The sequence below is a fragment of the Thunnus maccoyii genome, chromosome 7, assembly GCF_910596095.1.
Source record: "Thunnus maccoyii chromosome 7, fThuMac1.1, whole genome shotgun sequence".
NCBI classification, from domain to species: domain Eukaryota; kingdom Metazoa; phylum Chordata; class Actinopteri; order Scombriformes; family Scombridae; genus Thunnus; species Thunnus maccoyii.
In genome coordinates this window covers 34,152,327-34,174,572 of record NC_056539.1, presented here as the reverse complement: position 1 = coordinate 34,174,572, position 22,246 = coordinate 34,152,327, and the positions used below count along the sequence as shown (strand labels likewise).

At 40.4% G+C, this 22,246-nt stretch overlaps 1 long non-coding RNA gene across 2 annotated transcripts; it reads left to right on the top strand.

The window, feature by feature from the left end:
- Nucleotides 1–659: 659 nt before the first annotated feature.
- LOC121900922 lies at nt 660–3,461 on the top strand. 2 transcript variants are annotated; one of them, XR_006097142.1, is made up of 3 exons: nt 660–1,618; nt 2,755–2,804; nt 3,068–3,461. It is a non-coding gene; the product is annotated as an uncharacterized LOC121900922 (long non-coding RNA). The 2 variants fall into 2 exon arrangements; XR_006097143.1 differs by having other exon boundaries at nt 3,051–3,461.
- Nucleotides 3,462–22,246: the final 18,785 nt, after the last annotated feature.

Sequence of the window (22,246 nt, the reverse complement as noted above, 5' to 3'; positions counted from 1 at the left end):
CAGTAACGGTAGTACTTCTAGTAGTACTAGAAGCAGTAACAGTAGTATTTTCGGTAGTACTAGAAGCAGTAACAGCAGTACTTGCAGTAGTACTAGAAGCAGTAACAGTAGTACTTGCAGTAGTACTAGTAGCAGTAACAGTAGTATTTGCAGTAGTACTAGAAGCAGTAACAGTAGTACTTGCAGTAGTACTAGAAGCAGTAACAGTAGCACTTGCAGTAGTACTAGTAGCAGTAACAGTAGTATTTGCAGTAGTACTAGAAGCAGTAGCAGTAGTACTTGCAGTAGTACTAGTAGCAGTAACATTAGTATTTGCAGTAGTACTAGTAGCAGTAACAGTAGTATTTGCAGTAGTACTAGAAGCAGTAACAGTAGTACTTGCAGTAGTACTAGTAGCAGTAACAGTAGTATTTTCAGTAGTACTAGTAGCAGTAACAGTAGTACTTGCAGTAGTACTAGTAGCAGTAACAGTAGTACTTGCAGTAGTACTAGTAGCAGTAACAGTAGTATTTTCAGTAGTACTAGAAGCAGTAACAGTAGTACTTGCAGTAGTACTAGTAGCAGTAACAGTAGTATTTTCAGTAGTACTAGTAGCAGTAACAGTAGTACTTGCAATAGTACTAGTAGCAGTAACATTAGTATTTGCAGTAGTACTAGAAGCAGTAACAGTAGTAGACACTCAGGCAGGATGTGAGCTACGGAAGCCTGCAGGAATCAGTGTGAGGCTTCAGCGTGAGCTGGAAGAAGTTCCTGAATATGAAAACACAAATGATGCTTTTTGCACCAAAATGTTCTATTTTTTTGTTCAGTATTTGCAGATTGTTGACGGTGTTTTGTTGCTTGTTTTCAGACATGTTTGAAGGAAAGTTCTACGGAGTCCAGGAGTGACCACAGGAAACAAACTAATTAATTCTCGGGATTTCAGTGTTTTGACACCAAACGTTCAGTCGGTCAGAAATTTGAAGAAAGCGACTATAGCGTCAGTGACTGATCCAAGCTGGATCCAAGGCATCAGGAAGTGCTCCACAACCATGGATGAGTTTTTATGAACTGGTGAAAAAGGCTGTTATCCTGTAGAACATATTTAAGGGATGAACACAGAACTCAGTGTACTTCCACATATCTGAGTCCAAGATCAAAATGAAACCTTGTGGATCCACAGTGAGGGTGCAGGCAGGATGAGAGGACGGCATGCGGGAATCCTGAGAACAAGTTCTTTATTTTTTTCTCTGCGGACCCTCCTGGCCTCCATAAAGTTCACATCAGGTCTCATGCAAGAACATTTCCTTCTCCTAAACATCTCTGATGTTTCTCCCAGAAATGTGTTCGTACAAGTGATCCAACAAACTCTCAACGTGACAAACTTGTTTTTAAATCTCTGGTTTCAGCCTGATGAACGTCACCTGAAACCAGCAGACACATTGATCAGTGATCAATTGCTCCGTTACTGATATGAGAGGAGGTCATGTGACAGTCAGAGATATTAGAGGAGAGAATATCACAGCAGCTGATGTTACACTGTCAACACAACATGATGCTGCAGCTGTTTACTGCTGACACAAACATCTGCACATCAGGAAACTGGCAGCGTGATGATGATGATGATGATGATGAACAGGTTTGTTTTAATTTTATTTAAACTGTAAATTCATTCAGATGATGGACTCTTATTACAGCTCTGAGGGGAAAATAGTCAAATTCTTTTAAATCTCTCATACATGCAACTGAAGAACTAATCTGTTCGATCGCTTCTCATCTTATTTTGACGTTTACATTTTTTACAGCTCTGTGTCTGTTCTGCTGCCGCCGTCGTTTATCATTAAATTTGTTACCTGCAGACGTGATCATTATTCTGTAGTGGAAACACATGAACATGTCTCTTCTCTGCAAAGGTCAAACGTTTGTTGACTGTCTGATTCACTCAGGTGTTTATTTTCTGCTCAACAAACTGTGTCACCGACTGCAGTTTGTCCTGATTATCAGGCTGTAAAATGTTGGTTTACACGCTCAACGTCTTCAAACACAGAGTCCATAAAAACTAGATGTTTTTCATCTTTAGGTCAAACATGCACAAGTTAATCTGCAGAAGTTTAGTCATTCATCAGTAAATACGGTTGAGAAGCACATCTGTCAGCAGCTGTTTAGTCCTGCGGAGGAAACGCTGCAGATCTCCTGCAGATAATCCAGCGTCACTCCCTCTGCAGCCAACATGCAAATGTCACCTTTTGTGTTTGAGGCCTGCAGGGAGTCACAGTGAGTGTGATCCTCTGGGTGGAGGGGGGGGTCGGGGGGGGGGGGATTTGCATACAGGTACAGGTGTTTCCCCCCCACTCTGCTGGTTTTGCATGTTGAAGGGAACATTCCTGTGGAGACACTGAGGCAGACTGTTCAGGTTCAGACGCCGTTTCATACATTTGGCTCATGACTTATCAGAGGCTGCGTACGTGCGGAAGCTCATTCCTGCCAAAAAAACAAAACAAAAAACAAACAAAACTGATGAAAAGTAAGAAACCATAAAAATTAAAGCGATAAGATACTGTGTCGTGATTTAGTATTTTATAATTTTGTCTGAAATAATCTAATACCGATAATAAGATGAAGCCACGACCGCACCAGCAGCCTGAGTCCACGTTGACATTAAGCTGCTAAATGCTAAAACGCTGCCACAGCAGGAGTTTCAAAACACCAAAACAAGTCATCCTCCTCCTACCGGGCATCTGCGTTTATTCTAATGAACGAAGTGTTTGGTTGCAGGGACGTCGGACTGGATGGGGAACGTAGAAGATGAAGGACTCTGACATCAGGTTTGAGAGAGTTTGTGGTTTAAATGTTAATAAACATGTTGAGCTGCATTGATCTTTCTCTTAACAAAGAGTTGAATGATGCTGCTGTTACAAACAGCACATCAGTTATTTTTACTGAAAAAATAAAAGCGTTCAGGTTCAGGTGTTATAACAGTAAACCTGCAGTGATCCGGCTGGTTACTGTTCCTGTTTCTGATTGGCTGATGAGCTGTGAGGTTTGTTTCTCTGCTGGATCTGTGTGAACAGCAGCGTCTGTTTCCCAGGCTCCCTCAGCACGCCGCACACACTGCATCATGGGAACAGAGAGAGGGAGAGCTGCTGCTGCTGGGAGTCAGGCTGTGGTCAACTGGGCTGATGGTTAAACTGGTTTCCCGTGGAAAACCTCCTCCTCCTCCTCCGTCAGCGTGAGTTCATGTGCGCTGAGTTAAAGAGTTAAACTGGAGGTTTTTGTCCACTAATTAAATCTTTTTACTTCACATTCCTGCTGCATCGTTTCCAAAGTCCCTCCCTCAGCTTTTACAGTAATGTCCTTCCTTCCAGGCAGCCGTTAGTTTCACTTTATTCACACAGAAATCAGCCTGCAGAGAGAAAATCCTTCACAGTCCATGTTTAGTCTTTATCACTTCATATACATCTCTCTCCCCGTGTTTCCTGTGAGCCAATAAACAATATTTGACAAATCAATGATCGGTTTACTGTGTTATTAAGATCAAGGGAATTTATTTAACTATTTTCAACTGCAAATTAAAGCTATTTTAAGGAATTCTTATTCAGTATTCATATATTTAACAACTCCTCCATCCACATTCTCCTCCTAATGGAGGACAGACGGGCAAGTCAGCCACGAAAAAACCAGTGAAGAAGAAACGGTGTACTGTTTCTGTTTCCGCTGCAGCTTCCTGACATTTAGTTTATTGCAGCAGAGAAAGATGGTCGATAACTACGTTGTCAGATTAGACAATAAAGATAACAACACTTGCATGAGGCCGTCCGCCATTGTTGTTATTGTGTTTCTTCTTCTTCCTCCAGTGAAATGCGGCGCTACTGCCACTGTCTGCTCCGTTTTCCCCCCCGTACACACGACAACGCTGATGTTGTGGAAAGGTTCAGTTTTAGTCTGGATGGAGGAACAACATGGAGAGAAGAAGATGTGTTTAGCGCAGATATGGTGTAAAGATTTGCAATTTTAAGGTGTTTATAGCCCTTTAAAAAGCCCTGAAACTGTGCAGATAATCCATGAATATATTCAATATTAATCTATAACATTCTCGTAATTCATCCATTAAAGTTAGTAGATCAGTTCATTGTTGGTTTGAGTCTGCAGATGATTAATGAGAGGAAGAAAAAATACAAAAACAGCACACAGAGTCACTCAGCTGATCATAATGTCTCTGCAGAATAACACTGATCCTGACATTAAGACATGAAATGAGCTGCAAATGAACAACAGACACAGAGAAAGAGGAGACGGATGGAGATGTGAAGTGGAGAGGAAAATGTCGAGGAGACATCGTGGGAGGAAAACACAACACGTATAATGAAATCTGGTTCAGAGCAGCAGAGAAACAACAACAGAAGCTGCCGTAAGATACTGACGATGATTATTACTCACCTACACGAGAGAGGAAGGGCAGAGAGGAAGAGAGCGGATGAGTAAGATAAAAGAGGAGAGGAGATGCAGGAGTCGTGCAGCACATTTCACCATCACAGTTTAAACCTTTAGAGAGTAAAATCAACTGTATGTATTCAGATCCTTTACTGCAGTAAAAGTACATAAGTATTATGAGCTTGATGTAGTTAAAGTATTGCAGTAAAAGTACATAAGTATTATGAGCTTGATGTAGTTAAAGTATTGCAGTAAAAGTACATAAGTATTATGAGCTTGATGTAGTTAAAGTATTGCAGTAAAAGTAGTGGTTTGGTCCCTCTGACTGATATATTATTATATATGACATCATTAGATTATTAATACTGCAAAAATGTATTTCAAAGTTTATCTGAAGCTAATATGAAGCTTCAGCGTCCAAATGAGTCAAATCAAGTAGATATCTTTCAACGTTACAGTCTTTTTAGTGCCAAAGTTCCTCTTTTTGTTACTATACTTCCACCTGCAGCTCAACAGGGAAACACTGTCCGAGGAAACACAAAGAGACTGTAAATGTGTCAGATATCCACTTGATATGACTGCACTGGATAATGTCTACGATGGAGCACTGAGGCTCTTTGTATGCTCGGGTTGGATGGTCTGCCTCGTCCACCCGTAGACGTAACCGTTAGCATATTCTTATTTCTAAGGACGTTCTGGGTTTACAGATCTCCATCATATGGGAAGTTACTGTCTTTGCTCCCAGGTCTTATTCCTACCATCTGTCCCTTAAAGCCTTTACTGAACTGGGAAAAAGTGCATTTAAGTACGCTGCTCCTGCTGCTTGGAATCAGTTGCAAAACTCCCTAAATGTGAAGGAGCTGGTCTCACTGGATGCATTTACAGTCATCTGGCTGGAGGTGTTTTGACTCGTATTGCCTGTTTGTTCCCTGATGTTCATGACTTGCAACAAATACTGATGAATATTTTTTAGTATTTTATGATTCTGTAATTTATTCTTTATTTTCATAGTAAATTGTTTTATGTTTTTTATGTCTGCGACCCCCGTTAATCGTGCTGCCGGCTGTCTCGGCCAGGACGCTCTTGTAAAAGAGATTTTTAATCTCAGTGAGACTTTTCCTGGTTGAATAAACATTAAATAAATTAATTAAATTAAAGCTTCACATCAACTTTTAAATGACTGTGTGGACACACTGTGGATTTTTATCCTCCATCACTTCCATTAAAGCACATTTTAAAGGATCTTTTAACATCCAGTATGAACAGGAGGAATGATTACAGACACCTGACTGCTGCTTTAACACACTTGAAAAATTGTGAACTCGTCCTTTAATGAACGCTGGAGCTTGATCCAAAATCACATCTAAACCTGCTTCTTTAAAATGTGAACCTCCCTCCTCTGCAGATGTTTGCTCCATGTCCTCCGTCTGTCTGTCTCAGAGTTTTGTACATTCAGAGTGAAACCGCAGCGTGACATTAATCAGAACGGATTTATGTTTGCACACGTGTCTCTGCAGGAAGGTTTATCTGTCACGATCTCTGGAGGTAAACCTGGAGGAACCACATCTGCAGAGATTTTCTCTGAACTCTGACCAGAGACACCAAACACCTCCAAACTCCCCGCTGAGGCTGCTCCAGGAAACACCTTCCACGAATCTGTGTGTGTGTGTGTGTGTGATATGACTTAACCCACTTTCAGGGACACATTTCAGACTCAAGACCAGTTAATTGGGGGACAACTTATCCAATTGGGGACAAAAGCCATGCCTCAATTTGGAAAATGCTGATTTGTGGGTCAGTGGTTACAGTTAGGATTAGTGTTAGGATAGGTCTCCAGGAAATTAATGCAAGTCTATGTAACGTCCCCAAAAGTGACCTAAGTAAACATATGTGTGTGCGTGCATGTGTGTGTGTGTTAATGTGGAGCAGCAGCTGTGCAGCGCCTGCAGCAGAGGGAGGAAACCTTCTAGGAACAGCAGAGAGCTGCTGCAGGTTAATGACGACAGGAGCCTTCAGTCATGTGATGTCATCAGTTTGTAAGCGGGGGCTGAAATCTGCACTCGAGTCACGATCTGAATGACTCAATTCAGTTTTTACTGGTCTCATGACCAGCTGGATGTGGTGGTTTGGTCCATTTGAATTCCTGGCATTTCTGTTTTTAGGAAAAGTTGGCGGGCTTTTACCAGAAGTCCAGGATTCCCGCAGTCAACAGAGAGTCTTAATGGACCGTTACGACCACATGACTGATGACACACAGACGCTTGTGTTTTGTCTCTCTGTCCTTCACCTCTGTTCAGTTTTAACAAAGCAGCACCTGATTTCACCTTATTAAATACATAAAGACTGATACCAACCTCTCTCCAAAATATGACTTTATTTTACAAACATAGTGTAATAAACCTAGATATGAGTGTAAATATAGTTTAAAGGACACGTGTTCTGCACATTTCCAGCTCTATATTTATATTCTGGGGCTTTACTGGAATATCTTTGCATGATTTCCAGTTAAAAACTCCTTATTTATCTTCTACTGGTCCTTTATGCAGCCCCTCAGTTCAGCTTCTGTCTGAAACAGGCCGTTTTAGCTCCTGTCTCTTTAAGGTCCCGCCTCCTGATGAGCCCACTCTGTTCTGATTGGTCAGCTTTCAGGAAGCTTCCTCCGGCTCCGGAGGCTACGTAAACAAACTATAGTAGCAGGATTTCACTTCTTTTTCTCCTTCTTTACTCCAAATGTCAACTTCTCAAATCCATCCATACATGTTGGAGCTGAACAACACATGGAAACACCCTAGCAACCACCTTAGCAACCACCTTAGCAACCAACCGTTTATGGGTTTGCACAACGAGCTGACATCAGCTCGTCAGCAAGATAGAAAAAAACATCACAAACGAAGCGTCAGGCAGATTGAAACTTTGAAATGTTGAACATGAACCTTTAACACATCTGAACAGGAACAATCAGCGACTGTTCACCTGCTCTACAAAATAATAACTATACTGAGAGTGGACAACGTATCAGGGTGCACATGTGTGATCTGACAGCCCCCCTAAGCAAGGTAACAAACTGCTATATTCAAATTGACATCAATAGCACTTAACTTAGAGTCTTTTAAACCATGTGGCCTTCCTGGGGGTCATGACCCCTCCCCCGGTGTCTGAGCTTTGGTGCTGGTCGACCAGCCTCGTCCCTGCTGCCCCGCTACCAATCCTCACCGCCGGCCACCTTTTACCGCCATGTCATGAGTACAGCTGCCTCACTCTAATTGGTCACTTGCACTTAAGTAACCTGGTTACATAAATTTGCACAGACATGCAGCAGATCAGTAACCAGATTTCTCCTCCTTATTTCTGTGGTTGATTCTGTGTTAATTACATAACTTCAGTTTGAAAAGACTCTGCTGTCTGAGAGTTCTCCAATAATCTGAGCAACAACGAGGATTCTGCAGAGTGCGAATCAACTCTTAAACATAGAAATTAAATGTTTGTTAAATGAGTAACTTGTATGACATCAGGAAGAGTTGATGCTGATGCAAACAACTGATGTTCATTTAATAAATGTGTCTTTACATCTGACACATTCCTTCTATGAAGAGCAGGCTTTGTATAAAAGCACTATATGAATGCAGCTATTTACCATAACCAGAGAGTTTTGACCTTGTGACAGAAAACATCACACATGATGCAGCTCTCCACATGTCCTGCAATATACTGTTTAAACATCCCAGTTTCTAATAACTCTGATTCTAAAAACATACAGAGACTGATGGCTTTAGGAAATTATTTTCTAATCTGTTCCACAAACTCAGAATAAAAAAACACTTTTGTTTTTGTTTGTTCTCATATCAGGAAGCCAAAAACAGAGACATGCTGATAAACTGCATCCGTGGAGGGGAGGAGGGGAGGAGGAGGAGGAGGGTGACTCTACTCCTCTCTGTCAGACACGATGTGACCATATAAGGGCAGAGCAGGAGGAAGTGGGAATTTCTCTGCAGAGTCATGTGACTTCCAGTTACAGAGATGTTCTCAGCATGCACACAGGCACACACACACACACACACACACACACACACACACACACACACACACACACGCACACACACACACACACACACATTCACATAACCTACAACACACAACATGTGATGCTCAGTCTGTATTTTATTATTTATGAAATTGTTTTCTGCATCATAGTTATAGTAAATTATGATTTGTTAAAATTCCTGCACATCACAGTTTAGTCACATTAAAGTGACACATTTATGCTTCTTAACTCTTCAGCTGCATGATACCTGCTGAAAGTGCATTTTAATTAAATACAGTCATTCTGGGCTCAAATGGGACACATTTTAAGCAGCAGGATGCATCTTTCTCTACAATCTGAAGTGTTTAACCTGCAGAACAGAAACATGATGATGGCTCTCATTAAATGAAGAAGAAGGAGTAAATCCAACGTGGAGCCGACACAACCTCATTTAAACCAGCAGACAAAAGGGCATAAAAAAACGCTGACGAATCAAAGTTCATGGCGACATAATCGCCCTCAGAGTTCAGTGTGACCTTCAGCAGGCGACACAACAGAATCTCTGCTCTGATTGGATGATGATGCATGAAACTGACATGACTTGAATGAAAATGGAGTGAAACATTTTCTCTAAAAAGACACAGCTAAAGATCCCTTCATTCTGTGTTATCTTGTTCTGTTACAGCGATCAGACAGGAACAGGAAGTCTGTGAACACAAACCTGCAGCAGAACAAACACAAAGGAAGCATGTTTACACACTGGCATTGTGTATGTGTGTGTGTGTGTTTGTGTGTGTGTGTGAAGACACAGATCACATTTCAGGTGGAAAACCCGACCTATGACCTCCCACACACTGTACGCACTGTAAACACATTAAAAAAACTACAGTATGTGAGCTGGACCACAGTGGGCGGAGCCTCCTGGCACGTCACCCTGATCCATTACGCATCTCTCTCTCCATTTCGCCCGCCCGCCCGCCCCACTGACCGCAGTAAAAAGTGAAACTCTAACCACAGACCGACTCTCTGCAGCACAGAAAATATCTCTGCACTGACTTTACTCTTCAGATTTTAATGTTCTGTCCTCTAGCGCCACCTGCAGGACAACATTTACTGTTGTAGCTCCACTGGAAACACATTAATCATCAGGATGTTGTTTGTTCTGTCAAACACTTACATATTTTTGGCTTTAGAAGACTGCAGCCTGCAGAACATTTGCATATAATGAGCTTAGTAGTTATATGTATGCAGATGATATACCGTTGTATGTTGCAAATTATAACAGCAACTAAACCAAGACATCAAATATCCAAAGAGAGAAACTGACTCAAAATGACAACCCTAGTGCTTTCACAGGAATATTGGTAGAATAATAATACAATAACTTTCTTTACTTTTACTGAAAAGTTCGCTTTTCTGTTACATTTTTTCACTGTTTGCACAAGAAATAACCCTCCTCAATTGTTTTGTCAGAGTGCGGGGAATCTTTTTAATGGCATGTTGTTTTTGGCCACATTCACCTCACACCATCTTTTTAAACACCTGGATTCAAGAGCATAATAACTTGTTACTGTTGTCATATAAAGACAAGAAATCCTAAAGTAGCTGCAAAGGCTGTTCAGTGACTAAACTATCAGAAACATTTTTAATGCCAGAAATATCAGATTAGTTTTCGTTCATATGCAGTCGAGGTAGATGTTAGCTAGGTCAATAGCTGTTGAAATACAATTAACAACATGCTCTATTTATCGTAAATTCAGCTCAATAAAGTGTTTCCATCCACCTTTTTTATGCACATTTTCAATTAGTGCATAAAAAACTTGAAAAAAGTCAAAATAAATGCAAAAACAGTCCTGTGGTATCAGGACACATGTGGTCAAACAAATGTGTTGCACCTGTATCGCACTTGCAGTTATTCACAAATTAGTTCATAATTCACTAAAATAAAGATGCAGGTGAACAGGGACAATCGGTTTCTCTTTGCTGTTTGTGTTGAAGCTGCACGACGGTTCTTCTACCTCTGTGGTGGTTAGTAATACTGAAACTGTCACCTACACACACACTCTGCACCCACACATCTCCCACCGCCGTTGGCAGGTCCGTCCTGCTGCTGCTGCTGCTGCTGCGAGATGACACATGCTCTGTTTCCTCTCTGTTTGAGCGTGTCGATCACAGATACATGCACTTCCTGCCTGCAGGCTGATGACATATTTACCCACATTTATCAGTTATTAGATCTTATTAACCTTTATCAGTTAGGTTTATTTTTCCTCCCGTGATGCTGCAGCAGAAACATTTATTCTAACCTGAAGGGTAAAACCTCAAACTGCAGTTAGTCATCAGTGATCACATCCTCCCTCTGTGCACATTATACTGTACGTACTGTGTGTGTGTGTGTGCATGTGTGAACTCTTTGTTATTCACAGACCAGGAGATGCTTGATGTCATGGTAACGGTGTGGGATGTCGGCTAACAGCATGAATGAGAGACAGTATTCAGACCAGGTTTAGTCATCATTCATATTTTCACTGATCAGAAGTAGTGATAGTAGTGCTGTAGTGGTAGTAGTAGAGGTACTGGTAGTAGAAGCAATAGTAGTAGAAGTAGCCATAGCACTACCAATGGTAGCAATAATATAAGTAGTAGTACTAGTGGTAGTTGCAGCCACACACACACACACACACCTCCCACAGCGTCCTCAGCCCACCTAAGTGGAGTCACCGGTTACTGTGGCTCTGCTGATGTCATCGAGGCCACCCCGGGAACCCCCGATGATGTCATCACCGTCAGCTTGATGTGTTGTTTTCAGCAGTGAACCCCCCCGCTGACCTTCTCTCAGGTACAATAACTGCTAGTGTTTCTGTCACTGTTTCATCACAGCAACACAAACATCCTGCAGACAAAATGAAAAGTGAAATATAAACAGTTTTTTAACATTAAGCGCCACCTCAACAAGCAACGATATATTTGTGCGATCCTGAATAAAATGTGAAAAAGAAAATATGACAAATTAGCATCCAAAGATAACAAACGTAAAATACCGTATTTGCTCTAATAGTGGCCGGGGCCTTTATTGAAAGCAGACTTACATTATAGAGAGAGGCCTTTATTTCTAATTCCCTCTATTTGATAAGTATGTTTGCTCATACTTCAGTATTGTTTCACTATAGAGATAACTGTGCACATTTTAATTACACTGCACTCGGTCAGTGCTATGGGTCTCTCGTTTGCCATTTTGTCAGCAGAGACACTACAGGGTAACCAGGCTAGCATACATCCATGAGCATGCTACAGCTAAGTGGTGCACGTCAAAAACGTTCCGGGTGGATCTTGCACTCTAGAATAATTGTTCCGCACATTGGAGTAAGTGGATTACCGTATTACCGGCTGTTTTCGGCCTTGCTTTTATTTATTCGTGTCAACCATGCTCTCTGCCGTTATCGAAGACCCGGCTTTTAATTAACTACTGACTTTTATTTGAAGAAATATTGTATCTCAACAACTCCCCAGAGGATGAACCTTAATAACTTTTATAATCCTCTGATTTTCATGTGGCACAACTAACAATAAACATGGACAAACTGTTGTAAATAAGTGTGCTTACTTTACAAAAATGTGCATATCTTCTCCCCCCACCCCCCCTACCCCCCTCCGCGTGCCTGTACATAATAGCTACTGTTAATGTCGGCTTATCTCTGTTAGCCTGGAGTCAAATTCCTTGTGTGTTCAAACATACTCGGTCAATAAAGCTGATTCAGATACGTCTAAAACTAATGGCAGAACACTAAATCCCTCTGAACAGATGAGTCACAAGTTCTTTTATGAATCACTTCAGGCTTGAATGCAAATTAAAAAGAAGAAACCAAACACAGTTTCACTTAAAGACCTGAAACCAGAGTGACTGAAGGCTCCTGTGGCTGTTTTCTTGAACTTTATTGACACTTGTATACAGAAATCACTTGTTTTATTCCCAGCCTCCCTGCTGACTGACAGCTGATGTCTCTGGGAGCGTCTGTCCTGCTCAGAGGTCATAGTGCAGGAAGTTAAAGCTGACCTTTGCCCTCTGAGTGTCTGATCAGAGAGGCGAGACGTTCTCACAGTCTGAGGTGTCAGATCTTCACACCTGCCGTGTTTCAATCTCTGAGAGTCAAACCTCCAGCTCTGCCTGGGCAGCTGTAGAGGGAATCAAACCCTCAACCCTGACAGTCTGCAGCAGCTTATTCCTGGAAATTAATTTAATTAGTATGACGTGTGGTTGCTTTCTTAGAATTAAATTTCTTTCAAGTTTCAGGAAAATCAGATTATATAAGGGTTGAAGCATATGTTGGATAACGATGTAGAAATTAACTGAAAAAAAAGATATTGTATTCTGCCGACCACAGTGTGCTGCTTCAGAGGCAGTGATCAGAATGATTGAATGCTTTGAATCATTCGATATTCAATATGCGAACAATATTGAAGCCACAGATTTTAGAGAGTTGAGGTCCAAAGTCTTCTGCCCACAAGTAAATCTATAACATGTGGAGTACCACAGGAAACCATTTTGGGCCCCTTTTGTTTTTATTATTATGTGAATGATTTAGAATCTACTTGTGCTGAAAATGTATTTTTATATTCTGATGATTCAAATTTTTTACCCCCCCCCCCCCCCCAACTAATTTTATAATTGGTTTGAATTTCTGGTTTGAGCTTTTAAGTCTCTGTAGCACAAGTCCAATTTACATTAGTCAAGTCAATCTAAACAATTATCAAAGTGAAATGTAGTGAATGTTTGTTTCCATCCACTGCTGACGTGTGAATATCAGCAGATAAACATGATGGAAATATGACGTTTCTGTTAGTTTCATGTATTGATGTGAGGAAGGTTACAGTCATCCTCATCATCGCTGCTCCACACAGATCTGATGTTTTCAGCTCTTTTGTGACGTTTAAGTCACATGATTCATGATGTCATCATTAGTTGTATCCCGCTTTTATTGATAAACCAGACAAGTTTAAAAACATTTTTGTAATATTTCGACGATTCCACTCAGGTTTTTAAAGTGCAAATTGAAAATGTGAATAAAAACAGATGGATGGAAACACACTTAATGTATAGCATCATATAGCATCATATATATATATATAATTGTCTCTTATACAGTGTTTCTATACAGGCACATGTTGTGATTTCAGTTTTTGTCGTCTCTGTTCCTGAGCTTCGTTCATTAGATTCTCTTTTTTGACACTGGACGCTGGAAACAGGACAAAAGGAACGTGTGATTAAATGTTTTTATTTTCCCCGCAGTAAAAAACAAATGTTTCATACTCTCTGAAGTCTTTTTATATCTGCTGTCTGTCTGTAAGCACTCTGGACTTAAGGGAAATGTGTTGGATGACAACTGAATACAGTGACCTCTGCGGTTCAGCTGTTGTGTGCTGCAGCTCGCCGTCTTTCTTTATGCTTCACATCTGTGGTGAAGTGCTGGGGCAGAGGTGCACTGTGGGAGGTTTGGGTTTCCCAGAAGACCCACTCGTACCAATCAGCGGCAGCGATGAGGAGCGGGAAGCTGAGCAGGGACTTCTCTTCTGTCGGACGTCAGTGCGGATAATTACAGCAGATCCTTAAACCAGACGCTCCGACGTAAGAAGAGTTCAGAGAGAAAAACCAGCAGCTGCACAACTGCAAACAACCACTGAACCGTCAGACAGTGAACTGAACGCTGACCAGAGTTATCTGGAAATAAAAGTTAACGCCAGGCCTCATGCAAGAAACTGACTTTTCTCTGTTGCTGTTTGTTTGTACAAATGTTCCAACAAACTCTTTTAATGTGAAAAACTCTTTATAAATCTCTGGTTTCAGCCTGATGAACATCGCCTGAGATTTCATCCTAAAACGTCCACACGAGGCGACCTGTTCTGCTCCGTTTGTGGACGAGTTTCATTCACAGAAATGTTCCCAAAAAAAGAGTGAGAAGAAGAAGAATGAGAGGTTTCTGACAGCAGACACACTGATCAGTGTCAGAGGAGCTGAAACTATTAGAAAACATGAATCCATCAGAGCAGCTGCACTGGCAGGCAGGATGATGATGATGATGATGATGATGATGATGAAGAGGAGTTTGTTTTAGTTTTATATTTTATTTGATCATATTTAAACTGTAAATTCATTCAAATGAAGACTTTATGATTTCAGGTCAGATGACGCAAACTCTCTTGAATGACTGAAGGATTCCTTCCGTTTCTTTCGTTAGATGTCCACTAAAGGACAGTTTCCAGTGTTTCCAGTGTTTCCAGTGTTTCCAGTGTGTTAAACCAGCAGTCACTTTTCACATTGAGCAGGTCAAGGCCGTACTTTCTGTTTCAGGTTCGTACAGATCTCCAGTCCAGTCGTCTTTCTTTGTGTTTACCTTTAATAGACACATGTTTGTCCTTCTTTAACAGGTGTTTTTGTCCTTTAACCAAATAAGGATTTTCTGGCTCCAGCGACGGACAGAAATAAAAGTTCAGAACATCAAAGTTACAACAAACTATCCTGACCTTCAACACACTGATTCACTGATTCTGAAACTCTGTGTTTTTCTCTGTTTGTTTGAGTTCAGAGTGTTTGTGTGTGTACTTGTATTACTCATGTTGTGGGGACACATTTGTTTGCAGTCACTTTATTGGGACAAAAAAACACGTCTCCAGAGCATCAGTCATTAAAGCAGCAGTCAGGTGTCTGTAATCATTCCTCCTGTTCATACTGGTGATTAAAAACATCCTTCAAATGTGTTTTCAATGGAAGTGATGGAGGCCGAAATCCACAGTGTGTCCACACAGTCATTTAAAAGTCTGTGTGAAGCTTCTATTCAGCTTCATCAGTCTGAGTTAGTCATATCAAGTGTTGTTTTCAGACACATGAAATATGTAAAAACATCCTTTAACAGGAAGCAGAGAGGTCAGAGGTCAGAGGTCAGAGCAAAACCTCCGATCTGAAAAATGCACTTTTTTGAGAAAACTAAAAAAACTTGTTTTCTTGCAGGATGCTGTTTGTTAAGGACACCCAACACATAAAACACTGTTATTGGACTATATTATTATGTTATGTGTTATAGATATTAATGCCTCGCAATGTGCAGATAGGAGCTTTTACACTTGGTGCAAGTTGGAAGAGATTCTACAAAACGATGCTCTAAATTAAATTAAAAACAAAATTAAGTTTGTTTTCAGGTAAAAAGATGTAGTAGATGTAACAGTTACTACATTGTAGTAAACTAGAATTCCTTAAATTCAGTGTATTTGCTTCCTCGTCCGCTGGAGATGAATGTTCAGTGATTCGTGCTGTAGCCTCTCTACACATCCAGGGACTCGTTGCGTTGTGTTTTTGTTTTGTTGTGAGACTTTTCTGTCACAACGAGGGACGGGAGCCTTCCTTGTTCTCATCATCCAAAGTGAAAATCCGCCAGAAAATTCTGCAGGTAGGAGGTTTTGTGCTTCGGCCATCGAAGGTATCTGAAGGTTGATTCATGAAAAAAGACAGAAAAAAGCCGACGTTTTCACTCAAAGCTTCATTTTCGGGGAGAAAAATGCAGTTTTATTGTGGAGTCAGAAGAAGATGGTGTGGATATGGTGTAAATGTCTTTAGAGGAAATAAAAGGTTGAGATGAGTGAGGTTTTGTTAATGTCTCTGACAGAGTGTGAAATGTTTCTCAGCAGGTTCAAGTGCTGCAGGTCAGAAACATGTCAGCTGCTGTCGGTCAGGTCGCTGCAGGTCGCCGATCTGAACGCCGTGAGATGATGAGAGAAGTCTGTTAATGAATGTGTGTTAATGAGACGTCTGAGCCTGTGAGGTGTGTATTGAGAGGAGCTTGATGATGTATGTCAGAGTTTATAAAACCACAAAAACGTTCATTCATCCGGAACAAAGAACAGGAGGATTGTTATGTGTTGAGATCCATTTACAGACGAGGTTTTCAAGGGCCAGAATGTTATGAAACTGTTAAAGTGTGTTATTCAAGATTACACACAATGGAAGATGTAATAAATGTATTGATCGATGTGTTATCTGTAGCTGAGTGTAAACATGAAACATATACACTTTATTTCAACTGTTTTATACAGTTCCCTGTTCATCAGCAACTCATGTCACTACAATCTACTATTTTATGTTTTAAATATAATTAATTCTACTTTTATTGTATTTCCATATGATCATTTTATTTTACTGAGGCCAACAAATATGTATTTATATATATGAATTTTCAACTTATTTGTACATACTGTATATTTTTTCATTTATATTTCAGGGCCCTTTCAGGGATAATTTTTATTCATTTTATTGAGTTTATTTAACTTTTATTAATTCAGTTTTATTCATAAAGCGCAAAATCACAACAGCAGTCATCTCTTCTCACATAGAGCAGATCTGGACTGAACTGAAACTCCCCTTTAACAGGAAGAAACCTCCAGCAGAACCGGACTCTAGGCGGACGCCATCTGCCTCCACCAGCAACGGCTGAAAGACTGCAGCTCAGATCTGTTCATGTGTTGGTTGGTTGGTTGGTTGTTGTTTCCCAGGCGGTCTCGTCAGGGGAGGTCAGGTCGTCTCCCCTCTGAGGGGGGGGGGGGGGGGGTTCTGGGGGGTCTGGGGGGTGAGACGGTGTCAGACGTCGACACCTGACCAGCTGAGAGTTCAGATTGACTGAAGCTTCTTGCTCCAAAAAAATAATCTGCACAAAAAGAAGCTGTGATGAAAGTCTGAATCAGTGACTAGATGTTGGTGCATGTGAAGTGTTTCAGTTAGTGTGTGTGTGTGCATGTGTGTGTGCATGTGTGTGTGTGTGCATGCATGCGTGTGTGTGTGTGTGTGTGTGTGTGTGTGTGTGTGTGCATGTGTGTGTGTGTGCGCATGTGTGTGTGTGTACGCATGCATGCGTGTGTGTGTGTGCATGTGTGTGTGTGTGCGCATGTGTGTGTGTGTGTGTACGCATGCATGCGTGTGTGTTAATGGGAGTTTCAGACGTTGCTGCAGCTGCTTGTTTGTTTCTTCCGGACAGTAAACTTCAGTCCTGCCGGCGCCCCCACAGGCTGAAATGTTCTTCACTCCCCCGACTGAAAGAGTTCGACACCATTCTTACAGCAGATTATTATTATTATTATTATTATTATTATTATTATTATTATTATTAGTATTATTATTATGAGATACACGTCTCATCTGGACTGTTTGAAGTCAGTCATACTGTTTTTATTATATGACAGAGATGATGATGATGATGATGATGCTATAACAGTCTCAGCTGGACTCGAACCAGGAACATTACAGTCAGTGTTGATTCAAACACCTGAAGTGTGACTGTGAAGGTTCGAGTAGGTCAGCGTGTGTGTGTGTGTGTGTGTGTGTGTGTGTGTGTGTGTGTGTGTGTGTGTCAGTGTGATTAAACAAGGTGCTGAATGAAAACGAGGTCGTGTGACTTCTGACCCCCCTGCTGATGAGGAGCAGGTCGGGCATGAAGTTCTCACACTGTCCCCCTGCAGCTTCACGCCTCCCACACACACACACACACACACACACACACACACACACACACACACACACACACACACACACACACAGCTGAGGTCAGGTCAGGTTGTATTTCCTGTTTTCAGACTGAAGCAGCGGAGTCAGCGCGGGTCATGTGACCTGATGTGTCTCAATCAGACTGAAATCCATGTGAAGCTAATTTAACATCGTGTCCAAACCGTGTGATTACAACTTCCTGTCCGTCATGTGATGCACGCTGACCCAACAAGCATTTTCACACACACACAATCATTGCAGAAGGAGCAGCTGTAAAACTATGAATAAATGATTTATTATCAGAATTTGATCCATTCAGTCCAATAACATTTGCAAAGCTGCACAATCAAATTATCTTCACTGAAGTGAACGCGGAGCCAACAGGAGGTCTCTACTGAGCATGCTCTAATGGCCCGACAATCAGGAAGTGTGAGGAAACCTGTGGAAACATGGCGGCACTGGGCAACTTTCATACGAACGAACAGACGTCATCTTTGATGCAAGTATCCAGCTCTGCTACTCGCCAACAGCAGCGACGACAGGAAGTAACGAGGGAATAGTTGTAAACATAAAACAGGCAAACAACAACAGTCCACAAAGACGAGAAAATAATATGTCGTTGGATATTATTGTGTTGCTTGGCAAGCTTTGTATATTTGATTCTCCAAAAAAGCTTCATATTATTTTTAAAACATTACTATTTGCAGGAAAAGATCATTATTAAAGGCAGAATCAAAAGCTCAGACATAAATAAATGGGAGATCTTGACAATATCAAGAACTTGGGATACAGAACTATGATTATTTCTATGTTATTATAAATTAATATTTTATTTAGCTCCTTTATTTAATAGAAAAATGTATTTAATTTAAATTGTTGTACAAGTGATTATTTTTGCACCACAACTACATATAATGCTTGACATGTATGTACATATATGTGTGTTTGTATATATGTGGAATGTTTTTTTTTTTTTGTTTTGTTTTGTTTTTTCTGTGTTGAATATGTGTTTTATGTTTGTGTATAATAATAAAAAAGATTGTTATGTTATGAATGATTCAGTGTTTACTCAAACGTTTTACTGCCGTCGTCCTCCGGATAAATATCCGTCGACCTTTTCTGTGACAAAAATAAGACAAAAACTAAATAAAAAGTTACGTGTAATGTACGACCCCGGTTACCTGTGTATCCACCCCACCAGTAGCAGCAGCAGTATCACCAGTACAACCAGTGAGCAGCAGGTGGGAGCAGTGACTGAAGCAGCACACGCACACACACACACACATATAAAAGGTGTTAAAATTCACAGCTACAATCAGCAGCACCTGAACCCCTAAACTGTGTCTGTTCCCACACTCTCCTAACGTGACCTCCTGCAGAGCCCTGAACTCCTACTCATCAACATCATCATCATCATCATCAGCAGCAGCCTTCCTCCTCCTCCACACACACACACACACACACACACACACACACTGTCCCTTTGGTATCTTCTGCTAATTCAGCATTCAGTGTGCGTGTTGGGGATGTTGTTGTTGTATCTGATAGCAGTAACGAGGACAAACAGTCTGAGGGTAAATGAGGCGGGACGGTTATTCTGATCACACGTTTCCTCACAGCAACGGTTTCTAAAAGTTTCTCAGCAGCTTCTGACTGAATCTCTGGAGTTCAGTTTGTCTCCTCTGTTACCTTTAAACAGCCACAATGTTGTAACAATGAATATCACTGAATGTGAAGAATGCAACATCATTTGTTGATTTTTTGAACAAATACAGGTCAAAGTTGAAGCACAAGCTGCATAAAAAAACACATTTACATTTACATTTTTGTACATTCTGGCTCAATGTAGGACATTGTGTTTATGGTATTTGTATAACTCTTAAATGTAAAAAAAAAAAACAGTATGTAAGAATTAATTAATTAAAGTATTATGAGCTTGATGTAGTTAAAGTATTGCAGTAAAAGTACATAAGTATTATGAGCTTGATGTAGTTAAAGTATTGCAGTAAAAGTACATAAGTATTATGAGCTTGATGTAGTTAAAGTATTGCAGTAAAAGTACATAAGTATTATGAGCTTGATGTAGTTAAAGTATTGCAGTAAAAGTACATAAGTATTATGAGCTTGATGTAGTTAAAGTATTGCAGTAAAAGTACATAAGTATTATGAGCTTGATGTAGTTAAAGTATTGCAGTAAAAGTACATAAGTATTATGAGCTTGATGTAGTTAAAGTATTGCAGTAAAAGTACATAAGTATTATGAGCTTGATGTAGTTAAAGTATTGCAGTAAAAGTACATAAGTATTATGAGCTTGATGTAGTTAAAGTATTGCAGTAAAAGTACATAAGTATTATGAGCTTGATGTAGTTAAAGTATTGCAGTAAAAGTACATAAGTATTATGAGCTTGATGTAGTTAAAGTATTGCAGTAAAAGTACATAAGTATTATGAGCTTGATGTAGTTAAAGTATTGCAGTAAAAGTACATAAGTATTATGAGCTTGATGTAGTTCAAGTATTGCAGTAAAAGTACATAAGTATTATGAGCTTGATGTAGTTCAAGTATTGCAGTAAAAGTACATAAGTATTATGAGCTTGATGTAGTTTAAGTATTGCAGTAAAAGTACATAAGTATTATGAGCTTGATGTAGTTCAAGTATTGCAGTAAAAGTACATAAGTATTATGAGCTTGATGTAGTTCAAGTATTGCAGTAAAAGTACATAAGTATTATGAGCTTGATGTAGTTCAAGTATTGCAGTAAAAGTACATAAGTATTATGAGCTTGATGTAGTTAAAGTATTGCAGTAAAAGTACATAAGTATTATGAGCTTGATGTAGTTAAAGTATTGCAGTAAAAGTAGTGGTTTGGTCCCTCTGACTGATATATTATTATATATGACATCATTAGATTATTAATAGTGAAGCATCAGTGTTAGAGCAGCATGTTACTGTTGTAGCTGCTGGAGGTGGAGCTAGTTTACACTACTTTATATACAGTTAGCTAGTTTAGTCCAGTGGTTCCCAACCTAGGGGTCGGGCCCCTCCAAAGGGTCAGCAGATAAATCTGAGGGGTGGTGAGATGATTAATGGGAGAGGAAAGAAGAAAAAACAAAGTTCTGATACACAAATCTGTTTTCAGTTTTTGGACTTTTTCTCTAATCTTTGATTTTTGCTGAAATATTGGATCATTTGAACATTTCTTGAAATGAAAGCATGTGAGAAGTTTAGAGGGAAAAATCACTATTTGGTGGAGCTGTTAACAACTCATAGACATGTGAAATGTGACCCCGACTACACACTGCTTTTTGTAAGACGTCAAAAGCCAAAAAGGTTGGAAACCACTGGTTTCATCTTTAACAATGTGTTGTATTTTAAAAGCTTGTTATATTATCCATTGTGTCAAATCTTCATCTGAAAAGTAACTAAAGCTGTCAAATAAATGTAGTGGAGTAGAAAGTACAATATTTCCCTCTGAAATGTAGAAAGTAGCATCACATGGAAATACTCAAGTCAAGTACAAATACCTCAAAACTGTACTTGAGTCCAGTACTTGAATAAATGTACATAGATATTTGGTGGGAGGGAAGAGATCTGCTGTTTTCTGGTGAATTTCACAGGAGAAAAAAAACTCTTCAAATTCCCCTCAGAGGTCTGAAATCATTTCCTAACCGCCAGAAAGCGTCTCCGCCTCTCTGAACACAAACACTCCTCCCGGGCGTCGCTCTATTTCTGGGCGTTTGTTTGATTCCCGCTAACAGAGGAGGAAATCTTCCTCTTTAGCTGGAGTCATCATGGGAGGAGAGAGAGAGCAGGGAATAATAAAGAGGTCAGAAACAAGAGAGGAGAGCGGGAAAGGAAAGAAGGGTGAGAGAGAGGAGACAGGAAGGTGACTGATGACCAAACCTGCAGCCACACAGCTGATTAACCCTCCCACAATGCACATCAGCAAACTTAGACTTTATTTAGTGGCTTTGACAGTAAATCAGTTCTTTTGCAGTGTGCACAGTTAGTTACCTTTTGTACAGTCAACAAAAGTTGGTGCCGCTGCTGGAGGACATCTCGTCAGGCCTGAGCAAAAGACTCTACACGATTTTAGCCCTGATGTTCCACTCTGTGACGGTTTTTGGAGATCGCTGACAGAAGCCCCTAGATCTGAGACACGTAGGCGTTGACTCGATGTGTGAACTGTTCAAAGACGTGATCTGAGAGTTCACCGATGCATCGCAAACACCGGAAAGATATTAAGCAAACTACATATCTGGTCGTGTCAGGGAGCCATGCAACGAGCTGCA